The 13,625-nt window shown below is 35.9% G+C and overlaps 1 long non-coding RNA gene across 1 annotated transcript; it reads right to left on the reverse strand.

Annotated features, from left to right (window-relative positions):
• Window positions 1-2,379: 2,379 nt before the first annotated feature.
• Window positions 2,380-8,964, reverse strand: LOC122898656. Its single transcript, XR_006383024.1, has 3 exons — window positions 8,734-8,964; window positions 6,490-6,635; window positions 2,380-4,831 (listed from the first exon to the last, which is right to left on the reverse strand). It is a non-coding gene; the product is annotated as an uncharacterized LOC122898656 (long non-coding RNA).
• Between the last annotated feature and the right edge of the window lie 4,661 nt (window positions 8,965-13,625).

Below are 13,625 nucleotides of genomic sequence, written 5' to 3' on the forward strand. Positions count from 1 at the left end.
TTGAGTTTTAGAGAAAGGATCTCAGAAAGCTTTAGTCTCAGGAAGAATTTTGGACAAAGTCTTGCCGATATTAGAATCCTCATTTAAGTGGCTTTAAGCTGGGGAGTCATATGGCCAGCAGGGGCCTGGTGCAGTATGACTGATACAGTTGACTGAATATGAATATGTTTCCCTCAAAGTAAGGGAAACAGCTCAGCTCAGCTGTGGTACTACTACAGAACACAGAAGATAAACCCAAAGGAGCAGAGCACTGTGTTTGGAGACTGTGTTTCTGGAAGACAATTAATATTATTAACAGAAATATATGAGTTCAAATGAGAAGGTGTTAGAGAGACTGTTTAAAAACAATGAGTTTGATTATTAAAACACTGACTTTTTGGATAAACAGTGGATAATCAACACTCAAAGTAGCCCTGAGTTTATCAGAAACTATCTTAGTAATTGATTCTAAGACAGAAGGACTTTTACTAAGAAATATTTCTTCATATAGAATCTTTATTTTTTTCATAAAATGCTTTACACATATTTCTTGGTTAAATGATAATAGATCATATTATAACAATCTTAAAGAATTAGCATTCCTTCTTATTTTATAGTCAGAGGAAGGTAGATTTTTTACCTTTGGATTGCATATGTTACTTTTAATTTTTTAAATGTCTTGTTGACAGCTGAATTGTCCTCAAGCACACAATGCATTAGGTCAGAATGTTAAACATAATTTTGAAAGGACTTAGACAATATTCCTTTCTGACATGTTAAATGAATTAAAATAACCAAATGCACATTTTTTCAGTGCCTAAAAAAATAAAACCACAGAAACATTCACAGGATGGATAAAACTCATTATATATCTCTAATGAAAAGCATTTCCAATTACTTTTTTATCAGTTTTCGTGTTAACAAATAATTCTATTGGCACTTTCTGATATGTTGTATTTATAGAAAGTCAGTATGCTATAATCATTGAATTATTATAGATTTCTAAGCATAAAATTATTCCATTTTTCATTCCTGATGAATACTAAATTATTATAATAATACTCACTATTCCATTAATGTATTATTTTGAACGTGATTATCACTGAATAGCTATTAAAGAATCATTCTCACTGGGCGAATCAGACTTCAGACTTACTCATTTAACAAGTTTTTCACAATTTTAAGCCATTTCCAGGATATTCAAATTGTTCTGTTTAAACACAACTGTATAATTCATAATTTTATAGTTAAATTTTAAGTCAAAAAATTCACTATTTTATAAAACAACATTAAAATATTATTTTTAAAATTTATATTAGTGAGAACAGATCAAAATTTAACATTAACAATTAAGTCATTTGCCATTTAGATAAATTTAACTATTGTTGTTTTCTGATCCCAGATGGGAAAATGAGGTTGTCAATGGCCCCCCACAGAATATGGTAGCTCTGAACAATTTGGGGTCACTTTACATAAAAAGAATAGCAGCTGCCCTATACATATGTTAAGCCTTCTTTCTAACCAAAATAATGAGCATGTCTATCACGTAGAAGTTTCCACAAGCCCCTTTGTAATCTCTCAATCCTGCCCTATCCTACCCCAGGCAAACACTGATGTGCTTTCTGAGAGATAAATTAGTTTTTCATTTTCTAAAATTTTATCTAAATGAAATCGTACAGTATGCATTGTCTATCTTCTTTAACTCACTATGATAATGTGGTTGTATATTGAGAGCTTCTTTATTTATATTGTTGAGTATTCTTCTATATAGATACACCACAGTTTCTTTAACATTAACCTTTTTAAGGATTTTTTTTCCAGTTTTGGATTATTACAAATATAGCTGCTTTGAACATTTGTGCGAAGTCTTTGTATGCATATATGTTTTCATTTCTTTTTGGTAAATACCTAGGAGTGCAATGTCTGAATCATATAAGTGTATGTATAATATTTTTAAGAAACTCTGCCAAACTGTTTTCCAAAGTTGTGACTTTTCAAATATCAATCAAGAGTAAGTTTCCTGTCCTCACTAATGTTTCTTATGTTCAATGTTTCTAATTTTAGCCATTCTATTTTGTTGTAGTAGCATCTTAGTTAATTTACACTAATAAAATCAAAAGCATAGACTGAGTACCTTAAACAATAAATATTTAACAAATAAATAAAATTTTTTTTAAAAAAGGATGCCTGGGTGGCTCAGTTGGTTAAGCGTCTGCCTTCAGCTCAGGTCATGATCCCAGGGTCCAGGAGTTCATCATGGGGCTCCTCGCTCAGCTGGGAGCCTGCTTCTCCCTCTGCCTATTGTTTCCCCAGCTTGTAAGCACATGCTCGCTCTCTCTCGCTCACTCTCTCTGACATATAAAGAAATGAAATCTTAAAAATATTTATTTATTTACTTACTTACTTAAGATTTATTTATTTTAGAGAGAAAAAGAAAGAAAGAGCATGTATGCATGGGGGGAAGGGGCCATTGGAGAGGAAGAAAGAAACTTAAGCAGCTCTGTGCTGAGCATTGAGCCCAAATCCAGCTCATTATCATGACCCTGAAATCATGACCTAAGCAGAAACTAAGGGGTGCTTAACTGACTGTTCCACCCAGGCACCCCGTTAAACAACAAATATTTATTTCCTCACAATTTTGGAGGCCGGAAAGTTACAGTCTCAAAGAGTGGAACAGTTTGGTTCCTAGTGAAAATTCTCTTCCTGATTTGCAGATGGCCACCAACTTGTTGTATCTTCATAGAGCCACCAGAGAGATTATCTCTCTGGTGGCAATTTTTATAGGGTCATTAATCCCATTTGATGGCTTCACCCTCAGGACCTTATTACCTCCCAAATGTCCTGCCTCCAGATAGTATCTCATTGAATATTTAAGTTTTCAATACATGAATTTGGGAGGCACACAAACAGTCATTCAATAGCAAGTGGTATCTCATTCTGGTTGTAATTGGTTACTTCCCTAATGGCTAATATATTTTTTAAATTTCTGAAATAATTTATATAGAGTGGGTATTATTTCTTCCTTACATGTTCAGTAGAATACACGGATAATGCCATAAAGACCTAGAGTTGTCTTTGTGGGAAGGCTTCAAACCTTGGATTCAGTGTATTTAATAGATGAAAAGGCAATATACCTTACCTGTTTCTTGTTGAGAAAACTTTGTTAGTATTGTCTTTCAAGGAATTTATCCACTTCATCCAAGTTATTTGAATTATCCCCCCAAATTATTCATAATATTCCTTTATTATCCTTATAAAAATCTATTGATTTTATCATAAAATTATCTCTCTTGTTTCTTCCATCTTTATCTTCATCAGCCTGGATAAATGTTACCAATTTTAATTACTTTCTCAAAGATCTAGCTTTTGGTTTTATTGATTTCTATCTTTTTATTTCCATTCTCTACTTACTGATTTTCACAGATCTTTATTATTTCCTTTCATCTATATTGGATTTAATTTGCTCTTTTTTTGTCCCCTAGGCTCTTAAGGTATAAATGGAAATACTAATTTGAGGAAATCTTCAGATGACCATGCATAAATAATTTTTTTCTTACATAGAATTTTTAAAAATCTGATTGGGCATTACTTCAAAGTTAATATCTCTGACAGTAGTTTACATTCTATCTTTCCTTGCTAGAAGATTGGTAAGTACAAAGGTATTTTTAAAAATAATTAAGTAATCAAGATGTAAAACTAGACTAATATTTCTTTAAATAAATCTAAGTCATCCCCAAATGACCCACAAATAAGCAGAAAATTATCTCACCCTTTAATAATGATGAACCCAATATGCCCTATCCAGTAAACTTCTGAAGAAATAAATTTTGTCAACTCTAACTCAGAAGAAGTGACAATCATATGTCCCTGATTCTCTATCACAGATCATAACCGCATAATCATTTCAAGCTCTGAAAAATTCAAGCAGTTGCAACAAAGTGTCTTTCTTGGCCATTGTTTCAGATTTATGGAATCACAAAACACTTAGTTTTCATGACATGAGAATCCTCTTCATCTCAGCCCCCGAGACAGAATTTTTTCTAAATCCTAGAAAGTGATAGTTATCCATGGGATTTTAAATGTCCTTAATCCATCATCTTGTTTCTCATCCACTAATCAATCAAAATTTTATGGTTGTGTATCACTGAATGATAGATTATTTTACAATTTAATGGCTTAAAATAACAATAAACATGTATCATATCACACAGTTACTGTGGGTCAGGAATCCAGCAATAGCTTAGCTAGGCTCCAGTGTAGGGTCTCTGATGAGGCTGCAGTCAAAACTTTGGCCAACACCGCAATCATCTGAAGATTTGGCTGTTGTTAGGCAAGTACTCTTGTGCATGCAGTGTTTTCCAAGTCACACTCAGATGCATAAAGAATGGACCTTGGTCCTGAACACCCAAGAGATCAAGAGCCCATATACCCTATGTTGGGCTTATCACTTGGTGTGGGAAAATCTTTCCTGGTTTCATGTGTAATGAGTACTTTCTCATCTCTGCACAAAGCATACTTCCACTGCAACATGAAGTCATGTCATTCTATCTTTTCTCTATGTAATTAAAGTATTGTTCCATCCAGTACTTGACTGAGTTGTATTTTCCTTGGTGACTCCAATACCAAGACACAGCAGGCAGAAGGGTTTAGGGCCCTCCCCAGGAATTGGTAACTAACACATGGCATTCTGTTGATAACTTGTCTCACAGAATCCCATTCTATGTTGGCTCAATCTCATGAAAGGAAGGTTGGTGCTGATATTGGTAGAAGATCCAGTTAGTTTTCATGTCTATATCTCCACAGGACTCCCTGAGTGTCCTCATAAGATGACAGCTTCCTTTAGAATAGTAATCTAAGAGGAACAAAAAAAAAAAAAAAAAAAAAAAAAAAAAAGAACGTGAGAGCAAAACATCTTTTTTGGCCTAGCCTCAGAAGTCATATTCTCAGAATATGGATCTCAAGCTATTTTCACTTATTATCTAAGATTTTGGTTCTCTTTCCTGTTAATCTCTTGAGAGACTTGTACATAATTTGTTTCATTTCCACAGTATTGTAGTGGCTACAACATAGCCACTCCATTAAATATGGAGGGGGACAACACAAAGGAAGACTAAAGGAATCCCAGGAGTGGGAATCACTGGGTCCATTTTTGAAGTTTTTTACCATGCAATTAAATCATTAATATGGTTGGACATACTGAAAAAGCTATGCCAACTGTAATTTCAAAGTCGGTGTAAATAAGCTTTCCAAAAAAGTCCATCAGTCATTTCCTTTATCTATTCATACCTAATGACTTTTCTTCTACTTCAGTTATTCCTGGCTAGGGCCACATCCTTGATCTTATCATTATTAGAAATGTAATATCTCTGAATGTTTAAATTTCATGTATTCTATTTTCTAAACTTCCTATTCTGGCAGCTTAATACCTCAATATTTTATACAAATGTATGTTATTCAAACATTCCTTATAATCTTAATGTTTCCTTAGCTCACTTTTGCATTCTCCAAACCAACTATTTCAAGCCTTCTATGATAGTTTCAAATCTCTGGAGACCACCTCCTTCTTCTCACTCTCAGCAGATTATCTTGCTCATGCCTTAGCAAAGAAAAAGACCTATCATATGGATTTTTTTTTTCATTTTATTTTATTTTATTTCTTTTCAGTGTTCCAAAATCCATTGCTTATGCACCACAACCAATGCTCCATGCAATATGTGCCCTCCATAATATCCACCACCAGCCTCACCCAACCCCCTCACCCACCTCCCCTCCAAAACCTGCAGTTTGTTTCCCAGAGTCCACAGTCTCTCATGGTTATATGGAAGTTCTTAACACCCTTAAAAATTTTACAAACTTACAGATTCTGATACTTTTTTTTCCCTTCCATTTTCCTTCTTGTTACAACAGGAAAGAACTTCTTCCCCTTTCCTGGACCTTGGATCTATCTACCTTCTGCCTTTGAACGTATTTTGCTCAATCACTTATTTTATCTCTGTCACATATTATCATCCCCTTTCTCTTAACTATTGTCTTTTCAGATAAATGTGGTCTAATATCTTTCGTATTTAAAAAAAGGGTGGGAAGAAAGTAGTTTGAATTCTAGTGAGCTGTTAGAAAAAAAAAATTAGCCATGCAGTTAAAATGGTAGAGTCATAGACAGAAGGCCATTGGTCACGGAATTATGAGGACCTCAAACCTGTCTCATTTACCCCCAAACTTCATACTCCCCTTTCTTTACTGATAGGCCTCTCGAAAGACTTGTACATACTCTCTACCTCCAGTTTTTCATAGTCTCTTCACTCTAACATTCTGCAATCTAGCTTACAGACCCTCATCACTACCCTGTAAATAGACGACCAACAAAAGAACAAGTGGGAGAAAAGAAAGTGTGTGGAATTAGACATACCATCATTATCATGGTTCTTCAGAAAGTCTAAACCTGTCATAATACTATATTATTTTCTTTTAAGAGAAAACGGACATAAATTCAACACATGTAGCTTTACTTACCTCTCTGTGCTCTAAAAACCTTCCAAGGAGGAGGAAACCTTCCACCAGCAAGGAAAGAAATCTTCCAACAAAAAGCCTAAGTAGGAAATGGGCATCCTTTTCTCCTTAGATGCCAATATCTGGGTGCAGATGCACTCTGGGTTCTTCTGTAGTGTAGGTATAAACAAATTAAAAGATTCAGGCATAACATTAATTCCTCAGCAGAAGATATGCTTAAAAACAAAATATCACTATAATGTTGGAGGACCATAGAAAAAGAAAAAATGTGTTTAAAAAAATCCGTTGGTTAACAAGAGGGTCATCATTTATTTCTCACATGTCAAACTTTGACTGTGAATGTACTGTGCTGCAGGTGCTATGTACATTCTAGAAGGAGTTGGAAACGGGAGACATCGTGTGAGCAGTTATTCGTGGTTATGTCCTCTCACTGAAAAGCACTTCAGCAGAGAAACAAGAGCTCTTTTTCTTGCTCTTCAGGAAAGATCTGAATGTTCAAAAGCTTTAATATAACTACTGGTGCCAAACTAAATGATAGTGGCAAACTCCTTTCCATTAACTTTGTATCTGTTTAAAAACCTTGGAAATACGTTAACATACATTCCTGTCCATAGAATGTAAAAATTACATGCATAAAAAATTTGTCATCTGCGTTTCCAAGACATTGTTCGGGGAATGCAAATGTGTCTCCAAAGACTGAGAAGCAAACAGCTTGTGTTGTACCAAGAGTGGGGACACTGCCACTTTCCTTACATTTATCAGAATTCTCAGATTTAATTTTTTAAAACATCCATTGAGTTAAATGCAACATCTTCAAAGGTAAAATATTTGAAGAGTCAAAATGTTATGGTACAAATCTACGGAAACTGCGTGAGCAATTGCTAAAGCTGTAATTTCCTAGGGGAGTTAATCAAGAAGGAATTGTGTAGTGAACAAGGTATACTAACAATAAAGTACATCTAGACTTTTCACAATCAGGTGATTTAATCGTGGGAGAGCCTTTACTACTCTTTCCTTTTCCTTATTGAAGATCTGTAACTGGATAGGTTTACAAACAGCTTCCGATTACCCATTTTTTAAAAAGATTTTATTTATTTATTTGACAGAGAGTGATCGCAAGTAGGCAGAGAGGCAGACAGAGAGAGAGGGAGAAGCAGGCTCCCCGCTGAGCAGAGAGCCCGATGTGGGGCTCAGTCCCTGGACCCTGAGATCATGACCTGAGCCAAAGGCATAGGTTTTAACCCACTGAGCCACCCAGGTGCCCCTACCCATTTTTTTTTTTTTTTAAGATTTTATTTGTTTGACAGAGAGAGAGAGATCACAAGTAGAAAGGCAGACAGAGAGAGGGAAGCAGGCTCCCTGCTGAGCAGAGAGTCATCTCTCCAAACAAACAGTTCTCTAAAAATTTCTCATGAAAATAAAGTGATTTGACCTTTATAATATCTTACATTTTTTTCTGCTAATGCTCTACTGAATATTATCCGGCTTGGGGGGGGGGTGCGGTGTGCGGGAGCATACAGATATGAGGAAACATAAAAAGAGAACAAGGAACATCTTGTCAAGAGAAATAAGAAGACCTTTAATGTTAACTATATTACATTCTTTTTAATTTGTCCCAGTTCAGTCATATTACTAACTCTGGTTTTGGCATCTTATCCAACTAAATCACTAACAATAATTCTGGCCAGGGATAAACCAGTAGAAAAGACTTCAATGCCATTATTTTCTACAGCTAACCAAATCTGTTTTCTTTCAAATAAATTCCTTACTCTAGATTAATAGCTTGATTAATTCCCTGGTAAAAACAGAAATAAGCGAGAGATAACTTAATCATCTCCCAATCAACAAATCTACCAGTCTATCTCAATTTGTCTCCATGCTTTATTTTCCTTCCTCCACAAGTGGGTGAATGGTCCCAACAACAAAGCCAACAACTGAGCCCACTTCTCCACTTGCGGCTGACGTCTCCCTTCTGGTCCATGCCCTCACTCTGAAATAGCATCATCAAGTCAATCTTCTCATTAAGAGACTTAGCATGAAAGCATATTCTACTATCTCTTAAAAACAAAACAAAGCAAAACAATACAGACATTCCTTTGACCTCAGAGCCTTTTTAAACTATCTTTCCCATTTTTGTGCTCTCATTTATAGAAAAACGTTATTAAAAGAAAAAAAAAGATTTTTTTTATATCTGTTCTAATTCCTTAAGTTCCACTCGTTCATAATCTTCATCATCCAATATCTTACCTCCAACAAGCCACTGAAATTTTCTCACTGAATTTTTAAGCTTGAATGATTCTTTCTTAGTCCTCTTTTTTGAGCTCTTGGCAGCATTTAAAACGGCATTTAAAACAGACGCTCCCTGCTGCTTGAATCGCTGTCTTTGCTTGGCCACTAGGACAACACACCCGCAAAGTTTTCCTCCTACCACAAAGATGACTTTCCTGCCTCCTCTTTGGGATCTTTCTTCTCTGTCGAAATTCTAAACATGGATTTTATAAACCTCAATTGTGAATCTCTTTTCTTTTCTAATCACATTACCTCATTCAGGCCTGCCTTTATTTCTAGCTCTAAATTTTCTCCTCACCTCCACATTTACATTATCACATGGTCTGCTCAATAGCTGCATTTAATTGTTTATGAAACAGAAAATTAACCTGGGCCAAAGCAGAAATGCCCACCCCTCCCTGCTTTCAACTTGCTCTTGTCTCCGTGTTCACATGTAGGCTAGCACCTGTAAGTCATCTTGACTCATCCTTTCCTCTCCACTCTGCATAAGCAAGTCTTTTAACTCTTCCACCTTCAAGATAGAGTAGGAATGTGAGCACTTCTCACTATTTTACCACAAAATCTGGGGTCATCCCACCATCATCCTTATCTGGATTTCTGTAATATATAGCTAATTAATCTCCATCCTTCTTCTTTCTCCCTCTGTAGATGTTCTTCCAAGTAAGAACCAGTAAATTCTTTTGGAAATATAAATCAAATCATGCTACTCTTCTCCTCAAAGACTTTCAGCAATGCCGCATCACACCTAGAATAAAATCCACTATCTAGAGCACCTGGGTGGCTCAGTAGGTTAAGCATCTGCCTTCAGCTCAGGTCATGATCCCAGGGTCCTGGGATTGAGTCCCACATCAGTCTCCCTGCTCTGCAGGGAATCTGCTTCTCCTTTTGTCCCTCTTCCCACTCATTCTCTCAATCTCCCTCTCTCAGATAAATCTTTAAAAAAAAAAAATTCTATGTCTAAATTCTATAGTCTGTAAATTCTTCCTTCCTTTGATCTGTGCCTATCTTTTTTTTTTTAAGATTTTATGTATCTATCATTTGAGAGAGAGATATAAAGAGAGAGAATGAGAGAGAGTGAGAGAGAGGTCAGTGGGAGAAGAAGACTCCCTGTTAAGCAGGGAGCCTGATGTGGGACTCGATCCCAGGACTTCAGGATCATGACCTGAGCCAAAGGCAGTCGCTTAACCAACTGAGCCACCCAGGCTCCCTGTGCCTATCTTTCTATTACGCCATGTTCTAGCTATACTGGTCTTCTTGCCTTTTTTTTTTTTTTTTTTAAACTCTTTTCAAGCTCACCTCACTTGTTATTCTTATTGCCTGAAAAAAATCCACCCTCAAAATTTGTATCTTCCTACTTTTTAAAAGTAAGGGGTCAATTGTCACCTCCTCTGAGGGGTCTTCCCTTATCATGCTATCTAAAAGAATCCACTTCTACTCTAAGCATGCTTATTTTAATAATAACTATTATATAAAATTATATAATATGTAGATGACTACTCTCTTCTTCCTGACATTCTCACTCCCATCACATTAAAATCCCACACACTTTTTTGATTCTGCTTTAAATATACTGCTTTCTCAGGCTCCAGTGCTACTTTTTAATCTTATTCAATCAATCTTTTAATTTTAACATCATCAGGATTCTGTATTTAGCCCATTTCTCTTTCTCTCATCAAATCTACTCCTGTTATTCTCATTTATTACTTTACTTAAATTACCTGTAATTTATACTTTTATCTACGTCTTTGTCTTCAGTTAAGATCTGTATGTAAAATTCCACTTCCATCTATTAAATTTTTTTAATCTTGTCAATTTGGACATACACAAGCCCCTTAAACTCAACATATTCCGAACAAGTCATAATCTTATCTTTTTCTCCCTTTTCTAAACATAGTCCTCATTCTGTTTCTCCTACCTTCCATTATGCCACTATCAACTTCCGATGTACCCAAACCACAAAATTTGGAGGCAGTCTTCATTTCTCTCTTTTTCACTCCTGTAAAGGTCAATACTGGACACTTTCAAAACTTTCTACGGCTCCTTATTTCTAGTTCTCATATAGAAATTCAAGTTCTTGTCATTTCTTGTCCAGACAGTGATAAGAACATATTCTTTTATGTACATTTACTGGTTGCTTACCCAGCAGCCATTCTTTCTTCCCTTCTGGTTTTCTGTTTGTTTTTTGTTTGTTTGCTTGTTTGCTTGTTTTAATATTATTCATAATTTCCTTTTGGAAGCCCGGTCTCCCCTAGTAAGTAACTGCCACTCAGCAAGGTTGGGATCAACCTGCCTACCAGCTCTAGCCATTGGGTCTAATCAACATAAACCAACATGAATGATCTCATCCCTCATGCTGTAGGGGTAACAAAGTTTTTAGTTTGACTAGTTTGATTACATGCCAAGAAAATCATCTCTACATTTGTCTATTAGAACTTAAAACAAGTGAAAGAAAACTTTAAATGACAAATATTTTAGTTTACTTACCATCTACCTATCAATCCATGCATCCATGCATCCATCCATCCATCCATCCATGTATCTACCTATCTGTTTTAGTTACAAATACCTTCTTTTTTCCTGGTAACTTTTATCTGTATTCCCGATTATACATTCTATATGTTTAAATTTGCATATATGTAATAGCTTCATGTACCATTTCTATGTCATTATATTTTCCATGTCCAATGTATTCAGCAAATGAAGATAATAAAATTGTGAGGAAAATGAATGAACTGAACACTTATTCATGTATTTGTACTCCCCTCCAATAATCTACATTATAATCTTTAAAATTGTTTTTAATAATTACATTATTTATGTAAGCTTTCTTAGGGTACAATATATCAGGCTGACAAGTTCTGTGAACCTGAGAATTAAGAGCACCTTCAGATACTATTTTTTAAATAAGGGGCACTTTGTTGTGCAGGTGTTTTGGTAATTGGGAGACACTGGGAAAAAAATTCCCCTTTCAGTGGAGCTCAGATTCACACGTCCCACAGTAGAGTGGTGAGCAGCCTGGTGCTCACACACGGAGCCATAATGTGAAACATGTGGGAATAGTGCCTGATGCAGCCTCCCTTCGAGGTGTTTTTCCATCATCACCACCATTACTTTCCTCCTCTGACAACTGTCCCATCATTCTGTTCTCCACAGTCTATCCTAGAAGATAAGCATTCCTACCCTTTCAGTTTTGTTATTTGAAATATGTGTCCAAAAGTGTATATTCCATTACAAGACTGTATGTTCTGTAAGTATAAACACATAGAAAAGAGTACATTCTGAAAAGTAGGAAATGTCTACATCTAATTTTGATAATAAAGAAATATATTTGCCTTTTGCTCTTGTAATGGTCATATACAGAAATTAAGAATAGAAATTCAATTCCAAGGGCTCTTTGATAACACACTTAAAAAATTTCCATCTCACAGCTATTTTCTTTACTTAAAACATAAATTTAACCAATTTTTATATACCCAAAGTAGACTTTTTCTAAGTGCTTTTACTTGTTTCATCTCTTTCCCTAGACATTTTTGGTAATATGTCTGGGATCCTCTCTGCCAAGGGAAAGGAATGGGCTATGTGGTCAGAGATATGTTTGTTTGATTCTCAACTCTGTAACACTCACCCCTGCGAGCAACAGGGCAGATCATAGAATTTCTCTGGTCAATAATCTCTTCAAATAAAACATGACAATAATCATGTGTATTTTTTTTCAAGTCTGTTATGCAGAATACTGTTTAAAAAGTATATGAAAATTCCTAACCCTGCACCTGACAAGCAGTGGGTATTCCATATATGTTATTTTGCTTTTCCATATTTCTTCTCCTTTATACACATTTTGAGCCACTTGGAGATTTAACAAGTTCTTTTAAAAATGTTTGCAAATGCAGAGTATTATTTCTAGAAATTTAGCAAGTTCTTTGTCACACATCTTCTCTGTGTTCAAATCCCATAGTAAGATAGTATATATTTCCATTTAAGAGCATGATGAGGTAAGAATAATAAATAGATAAAAGTAAAATTTCTGCTCAGCCCTCCTCCTAGATTTCTTACTGGATCCCTCTTGGACTAAATGTTGATTTTTAAATTTTTTTTATTGTTTTTTTTTTTTTTTCTGCCTTACATTTTCCTTTCAGTCAGAAGTCTAAATATCTTCCTTGAGAAATACTACAAAGTATCTAGATATTATCTTTTTATTTTTGCTTTTTGTTTAAATCTTTTACAAATAATTTATAACCTAAGCCATTCTTCTCCTTAAATCTAAATAGGAGATAATTTTACTAAAAGACTTAGAGATTTGGTTCTCCAACAAAGAGATGTACTGACCATGGAGCCTATTGTATGCCCCTGCCTAGCAGGGAACTAAATTTGCAGACCCACCCAAATGTATAGCCTCCAGTCCTGCTGACCAGGAAGCCTGTCCAGAGAATCTGGGCAGCTGCGGAATCCATCCTATAGCCACATTCAGGCAGGGAGCCAAGTGAGCAGCACTATCAAAATGTTAAGTATAACCTCTGTCCCCTCATAACCAGGAAACTGAACAGTGACGGGACAGCCTCAGAATCCAGCTTACAGTACCGCTCAGCTACAGAGCCTAGCTTCCAGCCTTGCCAGATTGCAGATAAAGCCTATGGCCTAGCCCAGGTGGATAGCACAGCCAGGGGCCTCACCCAGTGCAGAGCATTGCCCTGGGCCCCACCCAAAAGGGAGCTCAGCCAACCACCACACCCAACCATAGAGCCCAGTCTCTAACCTTCACTCAATTGAGGGATACAGCTGGCAGTCCCTCTCAACCAAAGATCCCACCCAGAGACATTGCCCAACAGCAGAGCACAGCCTACAGCCCTGCC

The sequence above is a fragment of the Neovison vison genome, chromosome 1 (assembly GCF_020171115.1).
Source record: "Neovison vison isolate M4711 chromosome 1, ASM_NN_V1, whole genome shotgun sequence".
Lineage (NCBI taxonomy): Eukaryota > Metazoa > Chordata > Mammalia > Carnivora > Mustelidae > Neogale > Neogale vison.